The sequence below is a fragment of the Leptonychotes weddellii genome, chromosome 4 (genome assembly GCF_054177405.1).
Source record: "Leptonychotes weddellii isolate Sample4059 chromosome 4, ASM5417740v2, whole genome shotgun sequence".
Lineage (NCBI taxonomy): Eukaryota > Metazoa > Chordata > Mammalia > Carnivora > Phocidae > Leptonychotes > Leptonychotes weddellii.
The window spans coordinates 9,718,797-9,746,300 of record NC_138372.1 but is presented as its reverse complement, the minus strand read 5'-3'; the positions used below and the strand labels follow the sequence as shown (position 1 = coordinate 9,746,300).

Genomic DNA, 27,504 nt, shown 5'->3' with positions numbered 1-27,504 from the left:
TCTCTCCGCCTTTGCTCTCCCATTGGCAAAATGGGGATTACAAGAGTACATGTCCGGGGGTGATTATAAGGATTAAATGAGTTCAAACATGGGAAGGATACACAGGAAGAACTCAGTACATCAATAAATACATGCAAGCTCTCTTGATAAATTAGGATAACTTATGGGGACAGGGGGTCAGCAAACTTTTTCTATGAAGGGCCACATAGTAAATACTTGGGGCTTTCTTTGCAGGCCAAACACCCCCTCTGTCACAAGTATTCTAGCAAAACACACGAGCGTGGCTGTGTTCCAATACAGCTTTATTTATGGACGCTGCAATGTGATGTTCACATATCATGAAATATTCAGATATTTTTCTTTTGGTTTTTCCTAATCATTCACAAATGTAAATACTTTGTAGTTCATGGGCCATCTAAACCAGTGTCAGGGATTTGCTGACCCTGTTTTAGGGTCTTAATGTTAATTATTTACAGTCAGTGAAGTCTCTGGTCTGAAACATGTTCCTCTGCCTCTTGTTCTTCACTGAGAGCCAGTGACTCCTGCAAAGGGAAATATTTGGGGACGCAGAACGGAGCAGGCCTTGATTCTAAGGGTGAAATCTTCACCCACAGAATTGCGTTTATGAGCCAACATAAAGGTCTAAATTCATGCATCGTCCAGTTCTGGAATTCCTGGTTCTTCCTCCCATCACTTGATAGTGTTGGGAAGGATTCATCTATAGACCACACTCTCACACTCTTTTTTTTTTTTTTTAAAGATTTTATTTATTTATCTGACAGAGACAAAGCGAGAGAGGGAACACAAGCAGGGAGAGTAGAAGGGGGAGAAGCAGGCCTCCTGCAGAGCAGGGAGCCCGATGCGGGGCTCGGTCCCAGGACCCTGGGACCATGACCTGAGCCGAAGGCAGACGCTTAACGACTGAGCCACCCAGGCGCCCCTACAGACCACACTCTTAATACAACATCTCACAAAACCCATTTGGGTCTCCTATGAAGGCATTTATTGGAAGCGCTTGGTGTGGGAGAGAAGGGGGCAGCTCGGTGGTGCTGGCTGGGGGACTGCAGGGGACTTTGCAGAGCTCTTTGCTCCCCGGTGCAGGGTCTTGGTTAAATTCCCCAATTTCCTTACAGATACTCAGGTGGCTACTTAGACTGCAGGAAATGTGACTGGATAGAGCCACCGAGTCTCCCTGTGTCACCGTGCGGAATGAAGAAGCCTGGTCTCTTTCCCATCTTTCCCAGACCGATTCCAGGCTCACCCCCACAGTTGCTGATGTGTCGGTTCTGGGGCGGGGCCCAAGAATCTGCCTTTCCCACAAGTTCTCAGGTGATGCTGCTGTTGCTGGTCGGGGGACCCCACTTGGAGAACTACAAGTGCAGGGAAATAGCCAGAGCAATGTCTGGCCCACAGCATTGCAATCCTTGCTATATAAGGATTTCTGTTCTTCCATCGTTCTATATAGGGGCACGGTAGTCAGTCATCTTGCAGGGCTCATGGCTGCTTTTTTTTTTTTTTTCTTTCAATATTTTTCCAAGGAGCATTTGTTATTAGTTAAGTCATGATTCAAAATCCCAGCGTGGAGATCACCCTGTGCTCAGGTCCCCCTTCAGCATCCTGGGGCAAGGATGGAGGGCGGGGGTGGGGGGGGAGGAACCTGTTCAGATTGTCCCAGAAGAATGCCATCTGCCTGGTGGTCCCTCACGCTGACAGCCAGGAAATTCAGCCAGCAGATCCCAGTCTGGGTCTGGCTGTAAAAGCAGCTGTCGAAGGGGCAGTCTGGTAGTTCTTGACTTTGGGTCTTCTGCCTTGGTGTGGACTGCTAAAGCAGCCCAGTGCTGTGGGGCTCGTTGCTTCTAAGGCTCTTCGTGCAGCCTGGCCCGGCCCACCTCTACTCACTGGACACGCACCCGTGGAAGGGCGACGGTGGACAGTGCCCCCCCAGCCGATGGCTCAGGAAGGAAGATGAAGACTGAGGGAGGTGCGGGGGACCCTGGGGGCAGTGCACACATCTGCTGAGATGCTGGGAACGCATCTCCCGAGGACACTTCTTCCCGAAACGAAGCGGGGACCCCCTGGTGACGAGAACCTCCACCCACCTGCATGGACCCCGTATGTGCTCTGGTTTCCCCGGTTGTTTTGCAGGGTGTACATCTGTTTCTCCCAAGCACCAGCTGTCCGTGCCCAGCTGGGAGCTGCTTCCTCAGCGAGAGCCCAGGTACCTCGGCCATAAGGCCTCGTCACAAGTCTATTCTAGTCCCTGTGGGCAGCCTCACCCTGAACCAAACCTTTAGAAGCCTCACTCACAAATCCAATGGCAGGTGAGGTGACGTTGCCATTCAGAATGTCCCCTGGCCCTGCCCCACCTGTTTGAATGTGTAGACGGTCACCACACACAGAGAATTCTGGAGCAGAACTGGAGCCAAACGAGGACAGTGCCTAGTGCAACCTAGATGCTCCATGCAGATGTCCTCATGAGCCTGTCCAACTCCCCCCGTCTGAGAGCAGATAATACCGAGGGCCTCACTGCTCCAAGAGTGATCCAGGACCAGCACCATCAGCATCACTGGGAGACTGCTAGAAATGCAGATTCTCGGCCACCCCAGACTTGCGGAGTCAGAATGTGCATTTTGACAAAATTCCCAGGTGGTCTGTATGCCCAGTAGTTTGAAATGTGCTGAGCTAAGGGATACACTGGGGAAAGCAGCCATGGAAAACTGGGACTAGAATCTTGGCTTAGCGACTTAGTAACTGGGTGATGAATGTGAGTAAACCTCCCTGTGCCCTCTGAGCCTCAGTCTCCTCATCTGTAAGATGGGAACAATAGTACCATGGCTGTTAAAAGGCTTAATTCATCCCTGTACCAAATACCTGGGTGCCCACCGTGTGCCAGGAACCATGAGAGACACTGGTGATAGAATAGGAAGAAAGGACAAGAGAGCCCCTGTCCCTACCCTCATGGAACTTAGGGTTGGTTAGGGGACGTACGAAATCATGACACAAACCGATGTGCAATCACATCTGCGGCAGAGAAAAGGCTGCAGAGGAGAGGTGCAGAGGGCCCCCACCCAGGAGAGGGGGGCCCTGATGAAGTGATGTCTGTATTGTCACAGGAAGAAGAGCAGGCAAAGATGAATGAGGCAGAATGTTCCAGACTGGCAAATGCATGGGAACTGGAAGCGCCGACACACAGTAGGGAGAGAGTATGTATTAGTCACTTACAGCTACGTAACAAATTACCCCCAAACTGCTCTGTATTCAGAGTTAGAATTTGGCACACAGCTACCTCCTCTCCTTTGGGAAATTAAATTATAAGCTTGGTGAAGGAGGATGCTGTGTTTGTAATTGTTGGGAGGCAGGGGATGGGCAACCATCTCCTATGTGCCTTGTGCTAACAGGAACTCGATATATACTTTTGAATGAGCTGTTCTGTGTCCTCAGGCCTTTGGGTCATTTTCTTGCTGCTCACTAACACTTGGGATGCTGGGGGGGTGGTGGGGACAACAGCACCAGCTTATTCCAAATTTGACAGGGGAAGTGAACATGGATGAAGCAAAGGGAAGAAGGACAGGAAGGAGTGTGCGAAGTAGCAATTGGAAAACTAGACAGACCATGGAAGAATTATAAACAGAAAGCCCCATTCTGCTGTAGCCCATCCAAGCTAAAGGGACAATGCACAGGAAGGATGAGCAGAGAAATCCAAAAGACCTGGATCAGAAACAAATTAATATTAATGGAACATTTCAGTTCTGGAGAAAAATGGGAACACCAAGCAGAAATAACAGCTCAGGCACTAAATCTGTGGAAGTGTCATCTGGGCACAAAACAGGGAAGAAGGAACCAGAAAAGCAATTGGTTTAATTTTTTAGATTAATTGTGAGCAGTCAATAATGTGACTCATTTGGGGACCCAGAGGCATCTAAGCTATGCTGAGTAATCTACTTAGGTTGGTAATTATTGTTTGCACTCACGGAATTAAGGCCACAAAAAGGTGGTTTAGAGAAAGCCTCACTGAGCTAGGGGACCATAATCCTGGCTTTCCCACAGCACATCTGGAGTGAGGCAGCGATATTATGGTTTCCATGTGGAGTATAAGAAGGGAAAAAAAAAAACCTTCCTTTCATCCCTTGCTTTGTGGCTGATTCAACGCCAATTCCAAAGAATTCACTTTTTTCCCCATTTTTATTTTAATTCAAAAATTGGTTAGAGGATTTAAAAAGTGCATCAAAGAACAAATAAAAGAAGAGTGCATATTCTCACCACCCAGAATTACTCACTGTTGTCTTCTTGCCCTGTGTACTTTCTTTGTTCGTGGTTTTCATTTTAAGAAAAATCACATCTTTTTTTGTAACAATGAAACATATTCTTTTGAAAGAAATCAACTAATGCAGAACATGGCAAAGACAAAAAGAAGAGAAGATTATCTCCAATTTGAGCATGTTCGATGGATGTCATTGCAAACAACTTTCTATGCTCCTATGTGTGTAGAAACCTCATGAGGGCAGGGGTTTTGTCTGTGTCCATCACCTCTGGGTGCCCAGGGCCTTGAACAGCATTGGCAAATTGGAGGTGCCCAGTAAAATATCTGTTGAAAGACTGGCTGAATAACAGACGGTCTGGATCAGTCACAGCAACGTTACAGGGCCATGGGCCACATGCGGCGGGTGGTTTAACGCATCGCCTTCCCACCCCATCCCCCGCCCCCAGCCCGATGTTCACCCCTGGGGGCATGCAGGTCCCAGGGGGAAAAGCAGAGACAGGTGCGGAGGAGGGAGGGAGAGAAGGCTGAGGCTGACAGACTATTTGCGACCTGCCCTCATACCAGGCAGCAGTCTGAGCGGTCCAGTGCTTCCAGCCCTTTCCCTGACATGGCATATAGACATAGGATACTATTTGTACAGCTCACTGGTGTCAAACTGATGAGGCTCCTTGAGGCCAGAGGCCACAGTCAGCCAGCTCTGGCCATCCCTGCCCACGAAGACATTGATATCTTAGTGCACCTGCAACCCCTCTGTGGCCCTCTGTCATAGCTGGATGCATCTAAGACAGGGATCAGATGAGGTACGTGTAAGAAGGTCGCTCTGGGGAGGGTGCAGGACAAATAGTGGGCAGGAGTCCTGCAAGTCAGGATTAGGATCTTGATGCAATAGCTCAGCATCAGAGGACACAGTCCTCGGCAGCCACAGGGCAGTAGAGTTGGGAGGAGGAAAGGAGATGTTGAAATGATGCCAGGGATTTGCTTCAACCTCACACAGGATTAGCGGCCGGGGAAGGGGTTGGATCCCGGTGTGGATGCAGCAGGACTGCCTAGGGACTGATGGGTTGGGTGACAGGTATGTGAGCGTTCTACTTTGCTGTCCATCTCTCTGCGTGTTCAAAATTCCCCTCAATCAAAAGATAAAGAGACAGAGAGACACAAAGTCAAAGAAAAAGGAAAGTAACTGCCCCACACGTATTTTTTTAATTATATAATGGAAGACATGCTCATTGGGAAGAGAGCTTCAGCAACCCAGGAGTGCAGGTTGTAAAAAGTATCAGTTACTGCTTCCTTGTGCACACACATGCTTCTCCCCATTCCCTAGAGGCCTCCGGGACACATCCTTCTAATTGTTTTTCTGTGAATGTACAAATATCTATCTGGTTGTATAAAGTTAACACGTTTCTGTGTGTATTAAAAGCAAAACAAAACAAGGTTGCAATGAATGAATATTTCTTCTCGTCCAAACGGGACAGTGAACGATGTTCTTCTTCCTGGTTTTAAACGTACCTTTTATGTTAATTAGATAGAATATTATAACCACTTAATGACCTGAGAATGCTACAATGTGTAAGATTTGCAAAGCACCTAATTTCTTTTAATAACAAGCTCGTGCCTGCTCTATAGTGGATATATAATTTTATTTTACAGAAATGGATTATCCCATAACACAAAGGCATGGCAACTTTTTATTTTAAACAACTCTGTTTCCCAGTCATCTCTGTATGTCCATGTGGATCAGTCTTCACCATTTTTAACAACCTCACATACTCCTTGGTACAGGCAGGTGCTACTGTTATTTACCCAGAGCAACCTACTAATGATTTGATAGACAATTAGGATTTCAATTTACTCTTACAATAAACACTGCGGCAGTAGATGGTCTTGTCTACAGATCTCTGCAAAACCTGCCTAGTATTTCTGAAATCCTAGAAATGTGTTGAAAATCTGAACAGACATCACCAAAGTGCCTTTCGAAAGACTGTACTGATTGTCACTCCTGCTGTCAGAACAGCAATGTTATCTTCCAGGTAAGTACCCAACCACAACCGGATCTCAGTGATAGACAAGGCTGAATTCAAGGTTCCTGTCTGGCCAAATCGCACCTGCGCAGAGCTCTGTGATTCTCTATTAGCAGTGCTATCAAAATCACTGCCCCGTCCTGGTTCTCAGGAAAACTACACAGCCCTCTGTGCAAGTAGCTGAAATAAAGGAAGGGGCCAACCTAGACAGTGAAGGTCACAGGTAAACATGCGGAGGGTCCCCAAAGTCACTGACCCCGGAGGCAACAGAGAAATTCCTTCAAAAGGGAAGATGAGGCAGCAAGAGAAAGCAGGCAGACTCCTGACAGGAGTGTAAGGCAGTCTGTAAAAATGATAAGAAAAGCAAAGATGAGAAATGGAAAAAAAGATTGCACAGAAAGTTAGGCCAAGAGAAATGCTGCCAAGAATGCGAGGCAGGAAAGGTCAGCAAAGGAAGATGATTTTTGTCAGAGGGAATGAGCAGAAGTAATTTACTGAGGGGGCAGGTAGATGCCCTGAATTAGATGTAGTCCTCGCCGGTTCCAGAAGGAGACAAGAAACTTTTGGGGCAAGAAAGAAAAACATGGAAAAGAATCAGAGTCACCCTGGCATTGGACAACCAAGAAAGACACAATAAGGACTTTGGAGGCATTTGGCATCTAGCTGGGAATTCTGAGGACAGCTCAGACCGAAATAATGGGGCTGCCAATTCTTGTCCCGTTGACTACAGAGGTTTCAGGAGCAAGAAAGGGAAAGGCAGGCCTTTCTTCTCTCCAAGTTATAGCTGCAGTAGGCAGGTGCTGAGGATGCCATGTCACAAAAGATGACATCTTCCAGTGGACCCTCTTGTCATGTTGACAGGGGGCACAAGAACCGGAATACAAACCCTGGGTTCTACCGCACCACTCACTGGCTAGGGGGCTTGAGACATGCCCCTTAAGCTCCCCAAGCTTTGGCGCCTCAACTGGGCAAGGGAGGCAGCCTCTTAACTCGCTGACCCCTTTCCTGCTCTCCCTCTCATTCACTCCACTCCAGTCCCTCTGACTTCCTTGTTGCTTCTCAAACATGCCTCGGGGCCTTTGCACTGGCAGTTCCCTCCGCCTGGAATGCCCTTCACAGCACCTGCTCGGCTCTCTTCCCTCTTTCTCATCTTTGTTCATATGTCACCTTCTCAGACAGGCCCACTCTGACCACTCACTGTCCTTAAAATTGTACCTTCCATCTCCTTCCATGCTTTTTCTCCATGGAGCCTATCACCTTCTAACAGACCACTGAAGTTAATCTACTTATTTATTTTATTGCCTGAGTTCTCCCCCTGGAATCAAAGCCCACAAGGGCACAGGGCATATGTCTGCTTTATTCATTCTCTGCCGTATCACCAACATCTAGCACAGGAGCCTGGCACACAGTATGCCCTCAACTGTATGCTTACTGACTAAGGTAATGAATGGATCCATAAGTTCATCATCACCACCACCATCATCATCACCATCATCATCATCATTGAACGTATTTCATTAATTCAACCAAAATGTATTCATCACCTCTGATGTCGTCCGCTGGACATAATCCCTGAGACCAGCAAGCAGACAGACGTGTAAGAGTGTATGTGCCAAGTTGATCGTGGATTAGTCACAGGATGACTGTAACCAGATTGGGGGGATGACCATCCCAGGTTACCACTGTTCTTAGAAACCAAGGCTGCACTCCTAAAGGTTCAGAGAATCCTGGGTCTAAACACGAAGCCGTCGGTGGAGTTGAAAAGTGTTGGCCTCAAACTCACCGTCCTCTCTTTCTATGCCCTGTTGACCACGCCCTCCTAGCAAGCACACGTGGGGCATCCTCTTGCCTCCATCACAGCCCCCCAAGGACCCAGGGCTCCTCTTGATCATAAGATAAAGGCAGAAAAAAAGGGTGGCGGCTCAGAGACTCAGGAGTCGGTTGCCTCCTCCATTGCTCCTGGAGTGTGGGCATCCGGAAGGCCAAGGGCACTCACCGCGGAAGGTCTTCCACATTTGTGGCTTGTACTAAACTCCCACGGCCTGAAAACCAAGTGACAGGAGATCCCAAATATTTAACAGTCAGCTTAGAGACAGCACTACAAGCAAACGAAGTATAAGGGATACATAAAAAGGGAGAATCATATATAATTCAGAGGAAATTATTCTTGCAAGAGCCCAAATTTGTGGAAATTGGCAGCAATTCTCCTCTTTTTATTACAAAAAAAGATATTGTGAAATACTGGAGCCATCCAGAAAAGAAAGTCCCTGTAAAGATACCAGCATGCTGGGTCGGGGGAAATATTCGGTCTGTACTATTTGAAAAACAGATGATCCAGGGGCCTTGCAGAATGCTGAGTGACCCAGAGGGCACACTGCCTAGCATTGTTTAAATGCACCGCAAGGGGGAGAACAAAAGGGGGGGCAGCATCCACCGGGGGAAATGGGCACTTAAGGGAAATGACTGACATTTTCCTTACAGAGAAACAGAATCAACCATTAGGAGTGGTGATGTGAGCGGCTGGGAGCTAAGAGCATAAAACACAACAAAAATGCAACAGACACGAAGCTGACTTCCTGGTGTATTTGCGTCTTTGTGCTCAGCTCGAGGGTGGTGACCGGCAGCTGATGCCATCGGTCTAGGCGCTGTTCTCTGAGTCACTACCGGTGAGGGGACCAGGCTCAGTGGAGGGACCCCCACCCCCCAACTCAATGGCTGCAATCCCAGCCTCTGACCTGATGGGCTCTGAGGCCTGGTTTGTTCTCATAATCTGAACTGAGGAGCAGGCTGAGAACAGTAAGCAAAACAACAGTGCCCAGCATGCCTTCTGGGGGGTGGAGAGTGTGCACAGAGGATGGGCATCCCCTTTGGAATCAAGAGGCTTGGTTGGTCCCTTGTTGGGCCACGTTCAGCTGTCTGGCCCAGGATAAACTGCCACTCTGGGCCTCAGTTTCCACCTCCATGTTAACCCTGCAGGGAGGCTGTGAGGGCCACCAGAGCGGATTGCTTAGTATCCCCACCCCACCAACGAGAACCGCAGAACGTTGCTTAAAATAAGAATCTTAGCAAAATTACGGTCAAGACAGAGATGAGATCATGCTGGATTAGCGTGGGCCCCCAGTCCAAGGAGAGTGTCCTTGTAAGAGGCAGGAAAGGAGGCACAGAGACACAGGAGGGTAGCCGTGTGAGACAGGGGTGATGCAGCCAGAAGCCAAGGGGCACCAGGAGCCACAGAAGCTGGAGGTGGCCAGGAAGGACCCTGCCCCGGAGCCTGTGGAGGGAGCACGGCCTTGCCGACACCTTGATTTTGGACTTCTGGCCTCCAGGACTAGGAGAGAATAAATGTCTGCTGTCGTGGGCCACCCAGTTGGGGGCAATTTGTCACAGCAGCCCTAGGAAATGAAATACAGCCACTTAAAAACTGCCTGGGATCTCATGCAGTGCTGTCCGCCCTCCTGTCTCGCCTTCCCCTCCCCCTGAGGGCCGGTTCACCTCCAGGTCCCCCTTCAAGGTCTGGTGCATGCCCACCCGGCAGGCCACACTTGGCCCTCTCGTCGCCTGGAGCCAGGCGCGCCCCCGACTCACTCCCACCCGTCTTCCCTGTCTCCACTGCAATGACACTTCCTCCAAGGAGCTCCCCGGCCCTGACCCGTACCCTCCGCTGCGCACAGCGATTCTCCTTTGTTGCCTTCCTGCCACTTCTCCCAAAGTTGTCATCTCTGTATTTGCTTTAAGACTCTCTGGCTAGAATGTACAATCCCTGAAGACAGAGATGTGTCTTTCTTATTTAACGCCACAGCCCCAGCACCTTGGTTGGGAAAGTTTTTTGTTGAATGAATGAATGAATGAATGAATGAATGAATGAATGAATGAATGAAGAAAGGGATGGATGAGATAACCCTGTGGTCAGAGTCCGTCTCCAGTGAGTTGAGGGGGTACTGTGGCTACCAGACGATGATGCCACCTGGCGGTGGGTGCCCCACCATGATAGAGAAGCATACCTGCAGGAGAGAGGGCTCTCCCCACCCCATCAAGAAAGGTGCCTCTCCCTCTGGGAGCACTGGCCTCCCGACTGGGTCTCCGAAGCTGGGGCTGAAGGGAAAAGCATTCCAGAGGGAGCGAGTGGCTTAAGTGAAGGCACAGAGAACAGAAAACCTAAGACCTGTAAGGGAACTGCGGTGAGCACACTTTCCCCCCAGTGGCAGAATCTCTTCTTCTGGAAAGCAGGCATGGAAGCTTACGTGGTACAGTGGATTTAACAAAACAAACAAAATAGAAGCTTGCAACTGATAGAGCCGGAGAGAGCCCTGTGTTGGGCTGGGGATGGGGCGGGGGTGGAGGGGTTGCATTCAGTCCCATCCCTGGCCCCCCATCCACCCAGAAGCCGTGCACAGACCAGCACCAGAGGACAGGACCTGCGTTAACTGGATGGCAGAGAAGGTAGGACAGGAGGCTGCAGGCCCAGCACTGAAATGCCAGCCTCCAGGACACGCCGACAGAGGCCAGAGCAGTGCGCTTTGATGGCAAACACGACCTGCTCAGAGGCATGTTCGCGGAGAATTCATCTAGCAGCAGAGCCCAGGATGGATCGGAGGAGGAGGCTGCAGAGGGGGAGGTTATTGCAACAGTCCGAGGGAAGGATTATCGGGGCCCGACTGCTGGGCGGCGGTGGGAATGGAAAAGAACAGAGAGATGTGAAATAAGATTGGAAAGAGAAAAAAAATCTGCTTGACTGATTGCATGTCCTCCGGTGAAGGAGGGGAAGGCTCTGAGGATGACGCGAAGGATCCGAGCTTAGAGAGAACACAGCACTGCCCGACTGAGAAATGTCTGGAGAAATCTGCTCTCGTTCATTTGAACGCGTCATGACCACTGGCTCCACGCTTGCTTTGGGAACAGAGAATACTGGGTGGGGATTTAAGAAGCCCCTCCCGGTCCACACACACATACACACACACACACACACTGGTGTGCAAACACACTCATGCATACACGTGCACACACACGTGTGTGCAGAAACACACACACACATTTTTCTCTGGGATCAAAGAAAACTAGTGACTATCAGTGTATGAAAGCTAGTGTCCTACTTCAATGAACCTGCGCTCGGCTCTTAAAACACTCGTGATGGAGAAATCCCAACCTTTCAATGACTCAAAGGAAATGCCACTTCCTTTTATTTGCTAACCACAGCTTGATTAAAGACCTTCCATTGAGCCTCGTCTTTCCAGTCCTTAGAACACACTCCAGCCTCCGGCAAGAGGGTGGGGTGGGCTTACTGGTTCAGGAACGAGAAGCCAAGACCTTCTCAACCACCGTGGCCTGGGTCTCTGTGATGAAGAAATGGAGATTTTATTTACTTATTTATTTTTAAAGATTTTATGTATTTATTTGACAGAGAGAGAGAGCGAGCACAAGCAGGGGGAGCGGCAGAGGGAGAGGGAGAAGCAGGCTTCCCGCTGAGCACAGAGCCCGGTGTGGGGCTCGATCCCAGGACCCTGGGATCATGACCTGAGCCAAAGGCAGACGCTTAACCTACTGAGCCACCCAGACGCCCCAGAACTGGAGATTTTAAAATGAGATGAAACTTCATTCTTCAGAAAGGCCTTTTAAATACTGACTTAACCCAAAGAGAAAAGACGATGAAGCTGCAGAGCCTTTCAGAGGAAAGGAAAACTATCAACCTGAATTCGGCCCTTCGAGGGGACGGGTCCTGGGAGGAAACACGCTCTCAAGATGGGAAACGTCCATTACCGGGTCACCTGCCAAGCCCCACACACTGAGCCGCACCCACAGCCTTGGTCCTCCGAGCGCCGGGGCTCAGACGAGGCCCCTTCTGGGGACCGTGACCAGGTCATCCTTGGATGCCAAGTGTCGCCTCATCTTGTAAACTTGGCCATGCCCCCTGGGAAGGTAAAGCGTCAGCAATCATGTCCCTTCCATCAGACTGGGAGCTCTCAGAGGCTGGGACAGGGTCTCCGTGACACAGGGGGCTGGTGGAGACGGAGAGCAAGGCCCCCTAAGTCTGTGAACTTGTCCAGCAGCCATTCCGGAAGCTGCAGGCGTGGCCCCAGGCAAAGCCAGAATCGGCCAGGGCGCAGCATCTCCACCTGCAAGGCAAGAAGGCCAAGGCCTCCCCGGGACCGTGCAGCAGGGAGCGGCCGGAACTCTCTGCATAAATGCTGGCAAATGAGCCACCCGCACGGTGGGCACCTTTCGGCTCTGCTATTTAACCTTGGGGCTGCAGTTCTTCAGAGGCGAAACAGAGGACCGGGTGAGATGGTGGAATAAGGGTCCACCTGCCACGGAGCTCGGCGTGTTACGGGCGCTTCCTAACCCTGTGACCATTCTCACCACTGTCCACGTTTTACTGATCCCCCGAATCCCCAGCTGCTGGCGGTCACTGGCGCTCGGGAGGGGCTCTGGAAGAGGACTGCAGCTGAAGACGTGACGCGCAGCTGGAAGAGGACGTGAGCGGATGACACTATGGACATGTTCACAAACGAAGAGATGGCTCAAAGGATGGGGAGCAGTTTCCCCACATTTACCTCCTGAACTCCCCTTCTCGGTTTTCACTGCCTCCTCCCGGGCAGCACGTTTCCCACCAGCCGACCCGCGGACTCCGCAGTTTACGCCCACGTCTTTAAGGCGGAAGAACACATACCTGGTTTCTAGAAAGCACACAAAGCAGTAGTTTGCTAAACGCGCCCCAAACCCTATTTTATGATACAACGTTACAGACGGACCCGATTTCTGTTCCCACTAAAGAAAGAACAGTCATGCTCTGGTAAGCGCTGTGAATTGTGCAAGACTGTTGAATCTCAGATCTGTACCTCTGAGACAAATAATGCAAGATATGTTAAGAAAAAGAAAGAAGAAGAAGAAGGTAGCGGGAGGGGAGGAATGAAGCGGGGGAAATCGGAGGGGTGGACGAACCATGAGAGACGATGGACTCTGAGGGACAAACTGAGGGTTCTAGAGGGGAGGGGGGTGGGAGGATGGGTTGGCCTGGTGGTGGGTATTGAGGAGGGCACGTTCTGCATGGAGCACTGGGTGTTGTGCACGAACAATGAATCATGGAACACTTCATCTAGAACTAATGATGTAATGTATGGGGATTAACATAAGAATAAAAAAAAAAAGAAAGAACAGTCATTTCTTTGACAAACGTCGTGGCGTCGTGTGCGTTGACATGCAAGCATGGCGGTGCGCTCTGTGCATAAGCGAGCCAGCCACGTGCAAAAACAAAGTCCGCGGCCCCCTCTTCTGTGTTTAATTCAGGGTGAGTGTGGCAACGTGCAGAGCTCCCTGCGGTGTGGGGGGAGTCTCTGCTCGTTCGAGTTCCAGTTCTGGCTCTGACGAGCTGCGGGACTGTGGGCACGCACTTGAACTCCCTGAGCCTCAGTTTCCACATACAAAGGGGATTCCACCATCTGACAAGGACCCGGCTCCAGCTCGAGCTCACCTAGAAGGGCCAGCAGGATCCGCCCCCACACTTTTGGAGCATACAACCGTGCACTCCCTGCCCTGGAGTGTAAGTGGAATTTAGGAATGGCATTTCCCTCCTGGGACTGGATTACATTATATGGCAAAGATGGAGGGAATCCGCAGCTGTAATTTAGGTCTCTAATCGGTTAACTTTGACTCCATCAAGAGAAAGATCATGGGTGGGCCTGACCTAATCAGGAGAGCCCTTTACACTGGCCTGTGGAAGCCAGAGACAAGAAGCAGCAGTATGGGCCTCCTGTTGGCCCTAAAGCAGCAAAGTGCCATGCTACAGAGGGCCACATGTCGGCGAATGACAAGTGACCTCTAGGAGCTGAAGCCTCAGCCCTATAACCACAGGAGCTGAATTCTTCCGGCAACCACGTGATTTGCAAGAGGAAGCCGAGCTCCCGGTGAGAACACAGCCTGGCCAGCATCTCGATTCAGACCTTCAGCAGACACGTCAGTTCGGCCATGCCTGGGCTCCTGACCTGCAGAGACTGTGAGATATTGAATGGGTGTTGTGGCAGGTTTGTGGTAACTTGTAATGGGCAGTAGAAATCTCACACAGCCTCTGAGCTCCACATCATATTCACGGAGGGTCGAAACCACGTCTATTCGACCTTTCCTAGCAACTGGCACATAATGAAACGAACGGATGGATGAGTGAGTGAATGATGAGCAGTATTTTAGAAAGGCAATAGAGGGAGGTTGCTAGGCTCATGGATTCTAGAGTCAGATGACCTGGCTCTGTCACTTTTTAGCTGTGTGACCTTGGGCAAGCTGCTTCACTTCTCTGGGCCTTGGTTTCCTAATGTGTAAAATGGGGATGATAATGGTACTTACTTTATAGGGTTGCTATGAGGATAAAGAGCTACTTTATATAAAGTGCTATATAGTGCCTATTATGAGCCAGGAGTTGTAAGAATTCGGTATTATTGCTATTTTATGGTGGACAAGAAGGAGAGCTGACAGGGGCAAGCAGTGAGCACAGCTGCAGTGTGTTAAGGGGACAGAGGCTAGGACTGGAAGACGGGTGGCCCAGGTTCATTGCTCAGCCGTGTCATCGGATCACAGGAAAGCCATGAAACGTCTGCAAGTTTCAGTATTTTCGTTTCCAAGACAGGGGTGATAATCCTGCCCGCCCGTCTGGGTGGGAGATTCTCACGGAGAAGGTCCCTGCATGCACTTTGCAAACTGTGAAACACTGTCCATGTGTTAGCTATTGGGAAAGGCAGGAGGATGGAAAGAAGAACGGAGGGTGGGGGAAAGGGGACGTCTGTTGGCAAAGCAGAGGAGGTGACAAAGGTAGAAGTTGGAGAAGAAGGTTTGTGGCCAAGTCCCCAGGATCACAGCTTGAGGACTGTGGACATAAGTCAACCAGCTAGAAAGTACGTAGAATTTGCTCTAAGATGGGAAGGATTTAAGGCAAGGACAGTCCTTGGCATATCGTGCACATCTGTTTTGTTTTGTTTTGTTTTAAGATTTTATTTATTTATTTGTGTGAGAGAGAATGAGAGAGAGCACATGAGAGGGGGGAGGGTCAGAGGGAGAAGCAGACTCCCTGCCGAGCAGGGAGCCCGATGCAGGACTCGATCCAGGGACTCCAGGATCATGACCTGAGCCGAAGGCAGTCGCTTAACCAACTGAGCCACCCAGGCGCCCTGTTTTTTTTTTTTTTAAGATTTATTTATTTTGGAGAGAGAGAGTGTGAGCAGGGGGCAGAGGGACAGAGGGAGAGAGAGAATCCCACACAGACACCCTGCTGAGCGCAGAGCCTGGCCTGGGACTTGAACTCACAACCCTGAGACTGGGACCTGAGCTGAAATCAAGAGTCAGATGCTTAACCGACTGAGCCACCCAGGGGCCCCTATATCGTGCACATGTAATGGCTGTTTTAAGAATTAAGAAATTGAAAAGGACCAGGAAAGACAAATTCCTAGGTGACATGGCCACGCAATTCATAAAGTCCTGGTCACCAAACCCTGTTTTCCTCAAAACTTCCTTTAAACTCAGAATTTCAGTTTGAGAAGCAGGTGGGTCTTAGTCTGGACATCTTGTGCTTGGTTACTGTGAGGAGGAAAAGCACGGCATGTTTCCTCATTTGAACCTGTCCTCAACTCAAAGCACCATCAAATATTAAAGCTGGAAGGGACAATGAGAATCACCTCCCTCTAACTATTCTTACAGGTGGGGAAACTGAGGGCCAGAGAAGTCTCGGCGCTCTGTTACCCACTGTCCTAGCTACTACCTAACGGTTCCTCTATCCATAGCGTTCTGCACTAATGGGATGACGGAGAAGCACCCAGCAGAGATCCTGGGCCACAGCAGGTCCTCAACTGTTCATCCCTTCCCCACGCTGTTTCAGAGGGACCCAAGACCTCCCTTCGTCCAGTAAACACTAAGCAATGGCTCTGTACCAAACACTTGGGGGCCAGGGCGGCTCAGGACAAGACTCGTCAGGCCACAGAGAAGCAGCCGGTGACCTGGTGGAGAACTAGGCTTTGGAGCCAGGTTGCATGACTCAGACTCCCAGCAACCCTAGCTGTGCAACCTGCACATGGTAGCTTCCCATGCCTCAGTTTCTGCATCTGTGGCATGGGGGATAATCACAGAACCGCTGTCGGAGGACTCGTCAGGAATAAATGATGAGATGCATGCCGAGTGCTAACGCAGAGCCAGGGGACCCAGATGTCCGCGGCTCTTACTGCTATTCCTCAAGGAGCCTCTTGGGGGCAGGGCACAGCATTTTCCTTCAGGGTGGGACAAACATGCAAATTAGGAGTAAACTCTCTTCTGCATCCATTGGGTGGCCCAGTGGACGGCTTCAACCCTGTCGTTCTGTCCAAGAGTGCAAGAACCAAGACATGTGCACACCTCTCTCCTCCTCAGCAGCTGTTCTCCTACACAGCGCTCTCCTCAAGGACCTTCAAGACCTGCGTGAGCAGCTCGTGAGAGGAGAGAAATTACCTGAAGTGAGGGGAAAGAGCACACAGTGGCAGAGTGCAGAGGTGTCTGCAGTCGCCCCTCACTGCGCTGTATGCCTTAATTATGCTGCACACATGATTAGAGATTCTGGAGGGTAGACCAGGTGGCCATGCTCCCGTGTAGGCTGCTTCAGAAATTTTTCCCTTCTTTTGAATTCCTTTAAAGTTGCCTCTCCAACACTGCCAGTGACGAATTCCATACAGAGCCAATGACGCGGCTAATGGAGAACAAGGATCCTTTAACAGTCTTCACCTGCTCTGAAGAAGGTACCACCAGACGCCTCTTGAGAAGGTATTTGTCCAGTGAGTGTCCAAGCAGAGAGCAGCGTCGGCACCTCCTTGGAAGTTGGATTGCATGGTAGGAACAAAATGTAACTGGTATGAGGGTGACCAGACTGCACAGATCTGGACCCAAATCACGGGCAGCTTCCATCAGTCAGTCCCAGGGGACAAGACTGTTACATGGATAGGAAAGGAAGAAAGTAACAGATGGAACAGAACTTACTCCATAGGATGAGTGTCAACAAATTAACATCGTTCTCAACCTTGGCACCATCAGGATTTGGGGCCAGACAATCCTTTGTTGTGAGGCCATCCTGTGCACCTCTGGGTGGTTTAGCAGCATCCCTGGACTCTACCCAGTAGATGCCCCTACCACCCTCCCCCTCCGTTTTGATGACCAAAAATGTCTCCGGACATTGCCAGATGTCCCCCGGGGGACAAAATCACCCCTAGTGGAGAGCCACTGAGTTAGCAGAAAATAAGCACAGTGCCAGTTTCATAAATGACAGTGATGAGCAGCTGCTTTTAGAAACCTGAGATCATCAGGGGCACGTGTCCATTGGGGCAGATTGCAAAATGCCCCCAATTCTTCGCCCCAGTCTTGGCCATATGACTTGCTTTGGCCAATGGGATGCTAACAAACATGGAACAGGCAGACACCTGAAAAGCACTTGTCCCCTCTGTCCCCTCCGCTATTGCCATGAGAACAAGCCCGAGCCAGCCCAATGAAAGAGGGGACACATGGAGCAGGGACCAGGAGCCCTGTCACCCCACCAGACAGCCAGATGACCTGCCGGCATTGAGCATGCTCAGTCAACATCAGAGCAGTCTAGCTGACCATCCAAGACATGTGAGCAATATGCACTTGTAATTATTTCTCTTTTGTGTCTGTGTTACACAGCATTAGCAGCATATCAAAAACTAACAGATACAGAAGCATCTCTGGGGGAGGGCATCATCTTGTACCACCCATAGACAATCCTAAAGTCCTGGCATCACCAGGGCCGGGAGCACCCATTTTGCTTTTTACTGTGATACAGGAGGGTGCACGGGGAGAAGGTGAGGGTGGGGAGGACGCATTCATTCTGTGACTGCTCCAGGCCGACTCTTAGCTATGGATTGCACTGGGGGAATATTCCAGCCTGTCAATCTCTGGGCCATTTCCATCCTCACCTTCTGACTTTCATCTTTCCTTTCCTCACTGAGCCCCAGCTTTGGTTCTCAGGGTAAGAAGAGATGACTGAGCAACAGGTACTGTGGTCAGTGAGAATCTGGAGTGCCCAGTCATGAAATAAAGCGCAGCTTCCAGGGCACGGCTCTCAGGCAGGTCCTGGGGTCCCTCAGAACTTAAATGATGGCAAAATTCTCCACTTCCTAGGGTCTGGTTTCCCCTCCCATTGGACAGGGCTAGAGCTCTACCTGCTTTTCAAAAGGCTTCGAAAACTTCTATGATGAGGACAGTGTGGGTTCAGCATTGTTGGCACCAACCTGAACCAACAAAGCATCTCAGAAGCCTGCGGTTTAAACCAAAAATGGAGGCAAAAACTGCTGAAACCTACAGATAAGCCTTGGGACAGCTCCTTCTCCCTGACCACCCCCCTGGGTGCAACCAATGAATCACCAAGTCCTATGGGATCTTCTCTAAAACACCGTTAGAACCTACTCTCTCCATGCCCACTGCCAGGACCCAGGGCCAAGCTACTGACATCTTGCACTGAGATGACTCACTGTCCCCCAACACGTCTCCCCACACCCACTCCTGCCCCTCCAGTCTCTTCTCTGTACTTCGGCCAAGGTCATCTTCTAAAGGAAAATTGGATAATGTCTTTCCCAGACTCTGACCCTTCCATGGCTTATATTAACTTTTGGGTTTAAACTCAAACCCAGAGCCTGGCCTTGAGCCCTTTCTCACCTCACCTTGTATTCTTCTTCCCTTTGTTCACAGAGCTCTAGCGTCCTGGCTTCTTTTCATCTCAAATTCCCTGCATCCTGCTCCTTTGAGACTTGGAATGCTGCTCCGAGTATCCTGTGCCTTCACAGATGTGTACTTCATCTAACTCACACACACTCCTGTATTAGTTAGCTACTGCTGCGTAACAAATGGTTTCAAGCCTAGTGGCTCAAAGCAACGTTGATGGTCTCAGTTTCGGGGTATCAGGATTCCTGAGCCCTGTGAGCTTCTGTCTCAGGGTCTCCTGCATGTTACAAGGTCTGATCTGTGGCTGCAGGCATCTCCAGGCTCGATGCGGGAAGGACCTGCTTCCCAGCTCACCCCTGTGGTTGCTGTGGTTGGTGGCAGCATTCAGTTCCCTGTGGATTGGTGGGCTAGGGGTCCCGGTTCCAGCCCAGCTGTTAATCCAGGCTGCCCCCAGCTCCTTGCCATGCGGACCTGTCCATCAATGACAACCTGGTGGGTTGCTTCTTCGAAGTGGGCAAATGAGAAAGTGCCAGCAGGATGGCAGATGCAGTCCTGTGTAACCTCATCCTGGAAGTGACATCCCATCACCTTCGCAATATTCTATTGGTTAGAAGCAGGCAGCAGTTCCTGCACACACTCAGAGGAAAGGAAATGCACAAGGGCAAGAACACCAGGAGATGGGGGTGATGGGGAACCGTTTCAGAAGCTGCCTGCAACACCTCCCTACTTCCAAAGAAATCAACCCTGATGTCCAAACCAAAACGTGGCCCTCAGTATGTCTTTATCCCCTCAATAATTATTTATCCAAGGTCTACTGCTTGCCAGACACTGTTCTCAGCCCTGGGCCCCCAGCAGAACACACAGCAGACCAAGGCTCTGGCCTCATGGAACTTTCATCCCACTTGGGGAAGACAGACAATGAACAAATAAACATAAAGAATACCACATGATGATAACTTCTGTGGGAAAAACAAAGCAGGGAAAGAGAGAAAGGGAGGGCTGGGCAGCTACAACAGGACCCTCCTCTTCAGAGCCCTAAGGAAAGTGAGGATCAATTCATGCCGATACCAGGGGAAGGGTGTTCCTGGTAGACAGAACAGCCAGTGCAAAGGCCCTGAGGTGGAACCAACTCGGGGTATGTGGGAAGTAGCCAAGAGGAGGTAGCGTGGCTAAGCCCAGCACCGGGGGTGAGAGGGAGGAAGAGGAGGAGGAGGAGGTGAGCTGGCCATGGTAGGATTCTGACCTCTTCTCTGAGTGAAGTGGGGCTTCTGGGGGCTGTGAGCAGAGCAGTAAGACGATCTAATTTGTAGCTTCTGGCCGGAGCAGAAGCTGGGAGAGCAGCTTAGAGACAATGGCGGCTGGGCCCAGGGTGGCAGCCGTGGAGGTGGGGAGAAGTGGGCAAGCTGGGAACATACTCTCAAACACAGCTCTTCCCTTGAGGGGGACTTATGGCAGTTGTAAATACGTAGCTAACTGTGCGACATGTCATTGTTTATCATCTCTTTCTCTCTGTAATATGAATTCCACAAGGGCAGAGGTCGATGTTCTCTGTCTCAAGAGCCTGGGACGTGGTAAGAATTGATGGCGGGGATTATTTTACTGCATAAAACATGTGACCTCTGATGCGGCAGCTCTGCGTGTACCGGAGAGGCGGCATGGGGAGTGATGCGAAGTCCAGAAGTTTCCCTCGGATCGAATCCTCCTTCCAGCTGTTACTCTGTTCTTCCTCGGGTGAGTGTCTAAACCTCTCTGAGCCCTGTCTTCCTCATCTGTACACGGCAGAGCAGAAGACCTATCTCGCTAAGAAACGTTAGTAAGCAATTGCATGTGGCAGTAAATAGTCCTTGGCGGACACTGACACACGGGAGCTCATCTCCCTGCTCACCTTCTGCCTAGTTTGCCTCCGCTCTTAGAAGGGAAGGACCAGAACAGCATGGGTTTCTACACTCAGCTCTGCCCCCTCTTGGTTCTTGTGTCCTGGAAGCAGTGGCCTCTCAGATAGTGGCTGGTGAGAGATAATCCCCTTCCTGTGGAAAGACCAGTCCCCAAGTCCTGAGCCAACTGAGTGGCTTTCCTCGGTGGACCATTTGGGGCAGCTGTGGCTTCCTCAGGAGCACTGGGTCCTTCTCGGGAGGCACTTTAGACCCTCCACCCTGCCCCAGGAGGTGCTTCTAAGCCCTAACGGGCTGAGACCCCCCTCTTCAGAGCTGTCCCATTGGACTCTTTAGTCTGAGTTTGTCGCGTTCCTATCTCCGCAGTTCATGGAGGCTGCTTTCCTTCCATCCCCTCTCATTAATGTCTCGGACACGGGAGGAGCAGAACTGGAAAGACACACATCTTGCACTTTCTGAATCTGGTCTTTTATTCCAGAATTCAAGATAAGAATTTGGGCTCTGGAGTGGGACCTTTGTAGAGGTGAGTCTCAGCTCTCCATTCACTGGCGTGTGGCCCCTGAGAAGATCACATAGCCGCTGTGCGTCTGTTTCCTCACCTGTGCAAAATCAAAGACAGTGAAGGCGCCTCACCTCCTCGGGGGCTGGTGAGGCTACGATGAGAAGGGGGAGGTATGTCCCCTCGCCACAGTGCCTGTCACATGCTAAGCAACCCCCTCCAAAAAAGGTGTCTGTCCTCATCATCTGCATCATGGCCATCATCATCAGCACCAACAGGTGCCAAATATGAGCCAAGCCAGGGACTCCAGATGCAGAGGGAATAAAACACAGTCCTGGCAACGGACATCTTCACGGGCTTGTTTATTTCCATGCTCAAAAATTATCTCTAAACTCCTGGTGAGGGCAAACAAAATGACTTAAACAAACAAATCAAGTGACAGCCCAAGACAGCCAACACTGCAGGACAGAAAAAAAAAAAAAAAAAGTCCTTCTTGAAACAATCATATTGGCCGCCGCCAGGTGAATACTCCTCGGGCACAGAAAAGATACCTCGGTGTGAGGCCGGCCGCTGTGGATCAGGTGGTGCTCCTCACGAATCTGGGGCCAGAGCCATCCACCCTCCTGTGCGTGGAACAGAGCTGCGGGCCCCCTGCCACGCGGGAGCACCCTCGACTCCTTTAGGATCTTTCAAAAGACCTTTATGTGGCTCTGCACAGAGACAGGGTGAAAACCCTCTGACACCCACCTTAGACAATTCGTAACCAGACACTCGGCACATTTAGGTAGAAAAGACAGGTCCATGGGAATTATTTACGAAAACAACATGCTATTCTATCCCCCCTGTGGCAATTGAAGGAAAGAGGTTTTCTGTGCTTTGATCAAATTAACGGACCCAGGAGCCTCAGTCAGGATTGCGCTCTGAGACTGAAACAGAATGGGCAAAGCAGGGTGTCACTTCTCCCACTAATTATCTCCGAGTTCCCTTGGGTGGAAATGCAGAGTCCAAAGTACTAGCTCTGTAAGCGCATCCCCCAGGGCACCCGTGTGGACGCGGGCACTCTGGGTGAGCACTGGATTTTCTCACTGATGGGAAGGCACAGCCAGGTCTTTGGGGGGCAAAAAGGCTGCAAACAGAGGGAATCAAGTGCCCACAACTGGGAAGGAGGAAGTCCAAAAGCCCAAGCCAGTGAGGAGAAAGCAAATGCCATGGTGGCCAGATATGGAAATTGCTCAGACTCCCGGACCTGGAATTTCCAAAGGCACACTTAGCATCCTGATTTCATTTCCTGAAATCCTGGTGGGGTGGCTCACGCGGCAAGCTCGTGAAAGAGGGTCTCTGTCTTACTTTTCCCTACACCTGCAGTGCCTGGCATGGTGCTTGGCAAGTGGCACTTGAAAGTGCTGGATAGGGGCGCCTGGGTGGCTCAGTCGGTTAAGCGTCTGCCTTCGGCTCAGGTCATGATCTCAGGGTCCTGGGATCAAGCCCCACGTCGGGCTCCCTGCTCGGCGGGAGACCTGCTTCTCCCTCTTCTACTCCCCCTGCTTGTGTTCCCTCTCTCGCTGTCAAAAAATAGATAAAATCTTAAAAAAAAAGAAAGTGTTGGATGGATTGTGCTTAATGAAGGAGGAATGCCCAGGGACAAATCCCACAGACATAAAACCTTTATGGACTTCACACAGTTGCTCAAAACACCGATGACTTGGGTGCAAGTGAATCAGAAGCCTATGGTCTAGGTTTCTTGATAATTTATACAACAAACAATGAGAGAGAAGAGGGAGACGTGGCAGAAGCTCTTAGTTTGCAAACCATTAGCAAGGGCGCTTGGTGACTCTGGGACTCTCGAGAAGTCCCCATGCTCTTCCACAGCAATATAGGGTGAGCGGGGGAGTTAGGTTTGGGAATGAAAGGAGATAAAGACCTCAACGGAAGAGTCATTCCACCATCAAATGGGTATGGAGGATTCTGGAAAAGAGACCCGCTGCGATCAGGAAGCCAAGAGGATGGCCTGGCATTATTCTCAGGGCAGGCGGTGGTTCTTAACACTTGGAAAGGCATGACCTCGCCTTCCGCTGTTATTTCAACATTTACTTTCTGGCCAGTCACGGGGGGGCATGGTTGGAGCCGAAGTATGACGCCTTATATCCTCTTGTGTATTTACTCCCTCTGAGTGCCAAGTCCTAACCTGGTCCCTTGAAGCCAGGTTCTCGTCTCTCGCCCAGGGAAGCTGTGCCCCGTGCCCCCTGCTCCACCCGACAGGTATCACCATCACAGGGGGCACCGTCAGTTGCTTTACACACCTGTCACCTGGTTCTTGTGTGCCAGGGCGCACGGGTGGGGAGGCTGGACTTGAGAACGCACCATGCTATCTGCGGCTTCGGAAGCCACCAGGGGACGAGGGCATGGCACCGGAGAGGCCAGCAGGGATGTGATGGCTCTGTGCATGGCTCAGCCCCAGCTGGTACACCATCCCCCCCAGTTCCTGGAGTGGGAAGGGAGACAAGCAGGCGGTTTGGTACAAATCTCTGCAAGAGAAACAGCCCCAGATGCCTTCCTTTATCAATCAGGCAACAGGAAACAGGTGGCACAAATTCGGATAAAGTGATTAATTAAAGGGGTGAGAGCACTGCTTTGGGCTGAACTGTGCCCCACACATTCATACAGAACCTCCAGAACCTCAGAATGCAACCTTACTTGGAGACAGGGTCTTTAAAGAGGGGATTAAGTTCAAAGGAAGCCACCAGGGCAGGGCGCTGGATCCGGTAGGACTGGTGTCCTTATGAGGAGGGGAGGGGCTGGGGCAGCAGAGGTAGGAGGGGTGGCCCCGTGAAGAGCAGCCTGCGGGCACTGGACCTGCAGCCTCCAGACCGCGAGACAATCGATTTCTGTGGCTGAAGCCCCCCAGGGCGTGGTCCCCCGTTACGGCAGCCCACACATGAGGGATACAGGGGCCACGAGTGCAGTAACTGGGGGCCTACAGACGAAAGGGTTGTGTAGAGGGGGCTGCCTTGCGGGGACCTTGGGTGGAGAGACACAGCCTGCAGTCCCACGGTGGCCAGCCAGAGAGGGAAGCAGGGCTCGGAGCACTCTGGCCTCGCTCTCCCCCTCCCTCTGAGCTCCTGCCGGGACTCCCCGTGGGCTCAGCCCACCAGTGTTGTCTGTACAGGTCCCGGGTTGTGGCAGACAGCAGGGGACAAGGGTCGAGAATGCCCTGCAGGAGTAAACGGAAAGTATTTCTGGAGGGATGGAGAAACTTCGAACTTAAAGAAAAGCGCATGACGTCACGGCTGTAGGGCCCGTCCTGGAGAAGAGGAAGCCTTAGGTCTCACGGAGGGCAGCCTGCCGGCTTCGCTACCAGAGCCAAGGCCCACGACTTCCTATAAGGTGTAGGTCAAGTCACTTCTCTCGGCCGCACTTACACAGGACATACCCCTTGGCTGTGTGCACTTACACAAAGTCCCCTTGGCTGTGTGGAGGACGGATTCATTTTTTCAAATGCACACGGTCTCATGGATGGATTGTGCTTAATGAAGGAGGAATGCCCAGGGACAAAGCCCACAGACATAAAACCTTTATGGACTTCACATGAGGTTTCATGAGGGTGCTAGGCTCTGGTAATACCGATGGCATGTCCCAAGTTGGCCTGGTTCACCTTGTCCCTTCCAAAGATGCTACACTTGCCGTCACAATATGAGGAAAGCTCTAGAACTTTGTTCACGGGACCCTGTGCTGTGGAGACATGGGGATTACAGGATTCTTACGGCAGTTTGGTATCAAAATCCCCTTGGATGGTGAGTCCTTCTTCCCTATTCTTGATATTTCCTTCCATAAGGGTCATCAGTTGGTATAATCCTCTAGGCCTTTCCCACTTTTGTCCCTCGGCCCCCAGGGAGATGGGGTGGCGTATCTGATGGGTAAGTCTGGAAGGAGAAACCGGGTATCTGCCTTCTTGCTCCTCCAAGATCCGACGCTGGGTGAGTGTGTCTGTCTGATCCCCGGATTCGGTATGAGGATGCCCAGTTGGCTCTCACACAGAAGCCACTTTCTCCTTCTCTTCCTCTTCTCTGGACAACTGATCAACCTCCTCTGGACCAACCTCCTCCATGATAGCCATATAAGGAGCCTACAGTTTTCAGGAACAACCCGAAAGACCCAACATACACCTGGATTCAGACCCCTGCTCTACTATTTACGTGCTGTGTGACCTTGGCAAAATGTCTTAACGTCTCAAAGCCTCCGTCTCTGCATCTCTAAAATGGGTATGATAATCGTCCCTACCTGTCCGGATTGTTATTAAATAGGATTGTCTGCTTAGCAGTCAGTGTCTAGCACACAGTGACCAAAATATTGCCCCCCAAAATTTGAAACGGGGTGGGGGCAGAGGAATAAGTGGAGGAACGATAGATTTTGGGTGTAAATTCCTGTTTTTCTCATTCTTGGGTGGAGAAATAATGGAAGAGTAAATAATGGAAGAGTAAATGCTCCTGGAGGAAGGGTAGAGACCAAGAGCTCACGTGAAACATCTCAACAGAGCCCATGGGTAAGGGCTCATTTTACATTTTAATGAAAACAGTTTGTTGCCTGTGGACCCTCAAAAAGCGAAGAGTACCAGAGACAGAAGACTGGGATTGAAGAGGTGGGACCTCACTTAGGACACACGTTCCTTATTCCAGCCCTCTGAGAGAAACAAAATGGGGGTTTGGGGGGGTTTCTTGGGGAGTCTGTGAGGCTCCTACACGTGCGTGCCAATTTTGTGTGTTTTCATCTTGTTTGGTGGAGGGCAGATCATCTATAACCTCGGGCACTTTATTCCTAACCTCTGGGAGTCATAAACCCCTAAAGCCCCTTGAGAATGTGAGGGAAGCTGCCGGCCCTCTTCATGGAAAACACACACACACAATTTTGCAGAGCATCTCAGAGTATTCTGGAAATCCGTTAACCCATCTCAGCTTTTAAAGTTCAGCACCCCTAAGGGAAAGGTTTGCTTCCTTAACCTACAGAGCTGCCCCTGGGCCTTTTAAAAACACCAAATTTAGGACCCAAAGAGAAATGTGGAGTCAACAGGACAGCACCTCCCCTCCTCCGCTGTGCCTCTTCCTTCTCAGTCTTGGACTTGGAGCCCTGGCCATGAATAACCAGACGGCAGACGCATCAGTTCATGCGGGAAGACCGATGGGAGGCGAGGATGTGCTTCAGCGTGTGGAAGAGCAGAGTAAGGGGCCTGCAGTTGGGCGAGGATGAGGGGAGGCCCACGCAGGGCACCCCCACAACTGGGACACAGGGAGGCGACAGGGTAGGGGTGAGGTGGAGGGAAAGTGTGGCAAGGGACAACAGAGCCAGTGTGGGACGGGTCACGGGGAGGGCCAGGGGGCCACCTTCTTCTTACGACCTCCCTCGTCTTGGGTGTGAAATCCTGGTGTAAAGTGCTGGAAGGATACTTCTCTGCTTTTTAAAAATTGTACTAATGATACATGTTTTAAATTTTATACCTGTGCCCCGAGGGCATGGGTGACACCACTTTTGAAAAGTCCAATAAATAAATAAGTAGCCTTAACTGAAATCTTCTCTGGCTTGTCCCTTTGAACAAGGCTTCCCTTTGAAGTCGGCTCCTGTGGCCCCAGCCCCCCCTGTGTGTGCTGAGGTTTGCCGGGGAGAGCAGGGAGGAAGACGAGAGTCGTCCAGGAGGCTCACCCAGCATGGATCAGGATGCGCCTGATCCACTGCTTGAAGGGGTTTATTCTCTGCTAAGAGCTGGTTATTACTCTCATTCCCTTCCCGCTGCTTCCCTCCTGGCCCTGTGACCAGGACTTTTAAGACCAAGAGTAAACAGGAGCCCAGAAGCTGCCTTGCTTGGAGTCTCTTCTGCCTTCTCGCTGCCTCTGGCGAGTTGCACGATCGCTTTTTTTATTGAGCATGAGCAGAAACACATGCTCAACTTCCGCCCCAGTGACATCTGCAAGCGGAGGGTGGGCGTGTGACACATTTGTCATGACAATATTTTTTTTTCCATTTGAAATATTCGATCCTCTTAAATAGTAAACACAGAACTCCATCAGACAGCGGGAGGGCAGGAAGGGAACCAGCCTCGGACTATTTCATCAGTCAGGTTAGAGCAAATTTTCAAGGAGGACTTGGGCATGGCCTCCTCCTTGCAGTCCTCAT

General features: G+C 50.8%; 1 protein-coding gene and 1 pseudogene across 2 annotated transcripts in view; one reads left to right on the top strand and one right to left on the bottom strand.

Moving 5' to 3' along the window:
- The window catches only part of KAZN (kazrin, periplakin interacting protein), a 996,076-nt gene that overhangs the window by 321,832 nt on the left and 646,740 nt on the right, over positions 1-27,504 (bottom strand). The window lies entirely within an intron of this gene.
- The window catches only part of LOC102744383 (cell division cycle protein 20 homolog pseudogene), a 329,973-nt pseudogene that overhangs the window by 650 nt on the left and 301,819 nt on the right, over positions 1-27,504 (top strand). The window lies entirely within an intron of this gene.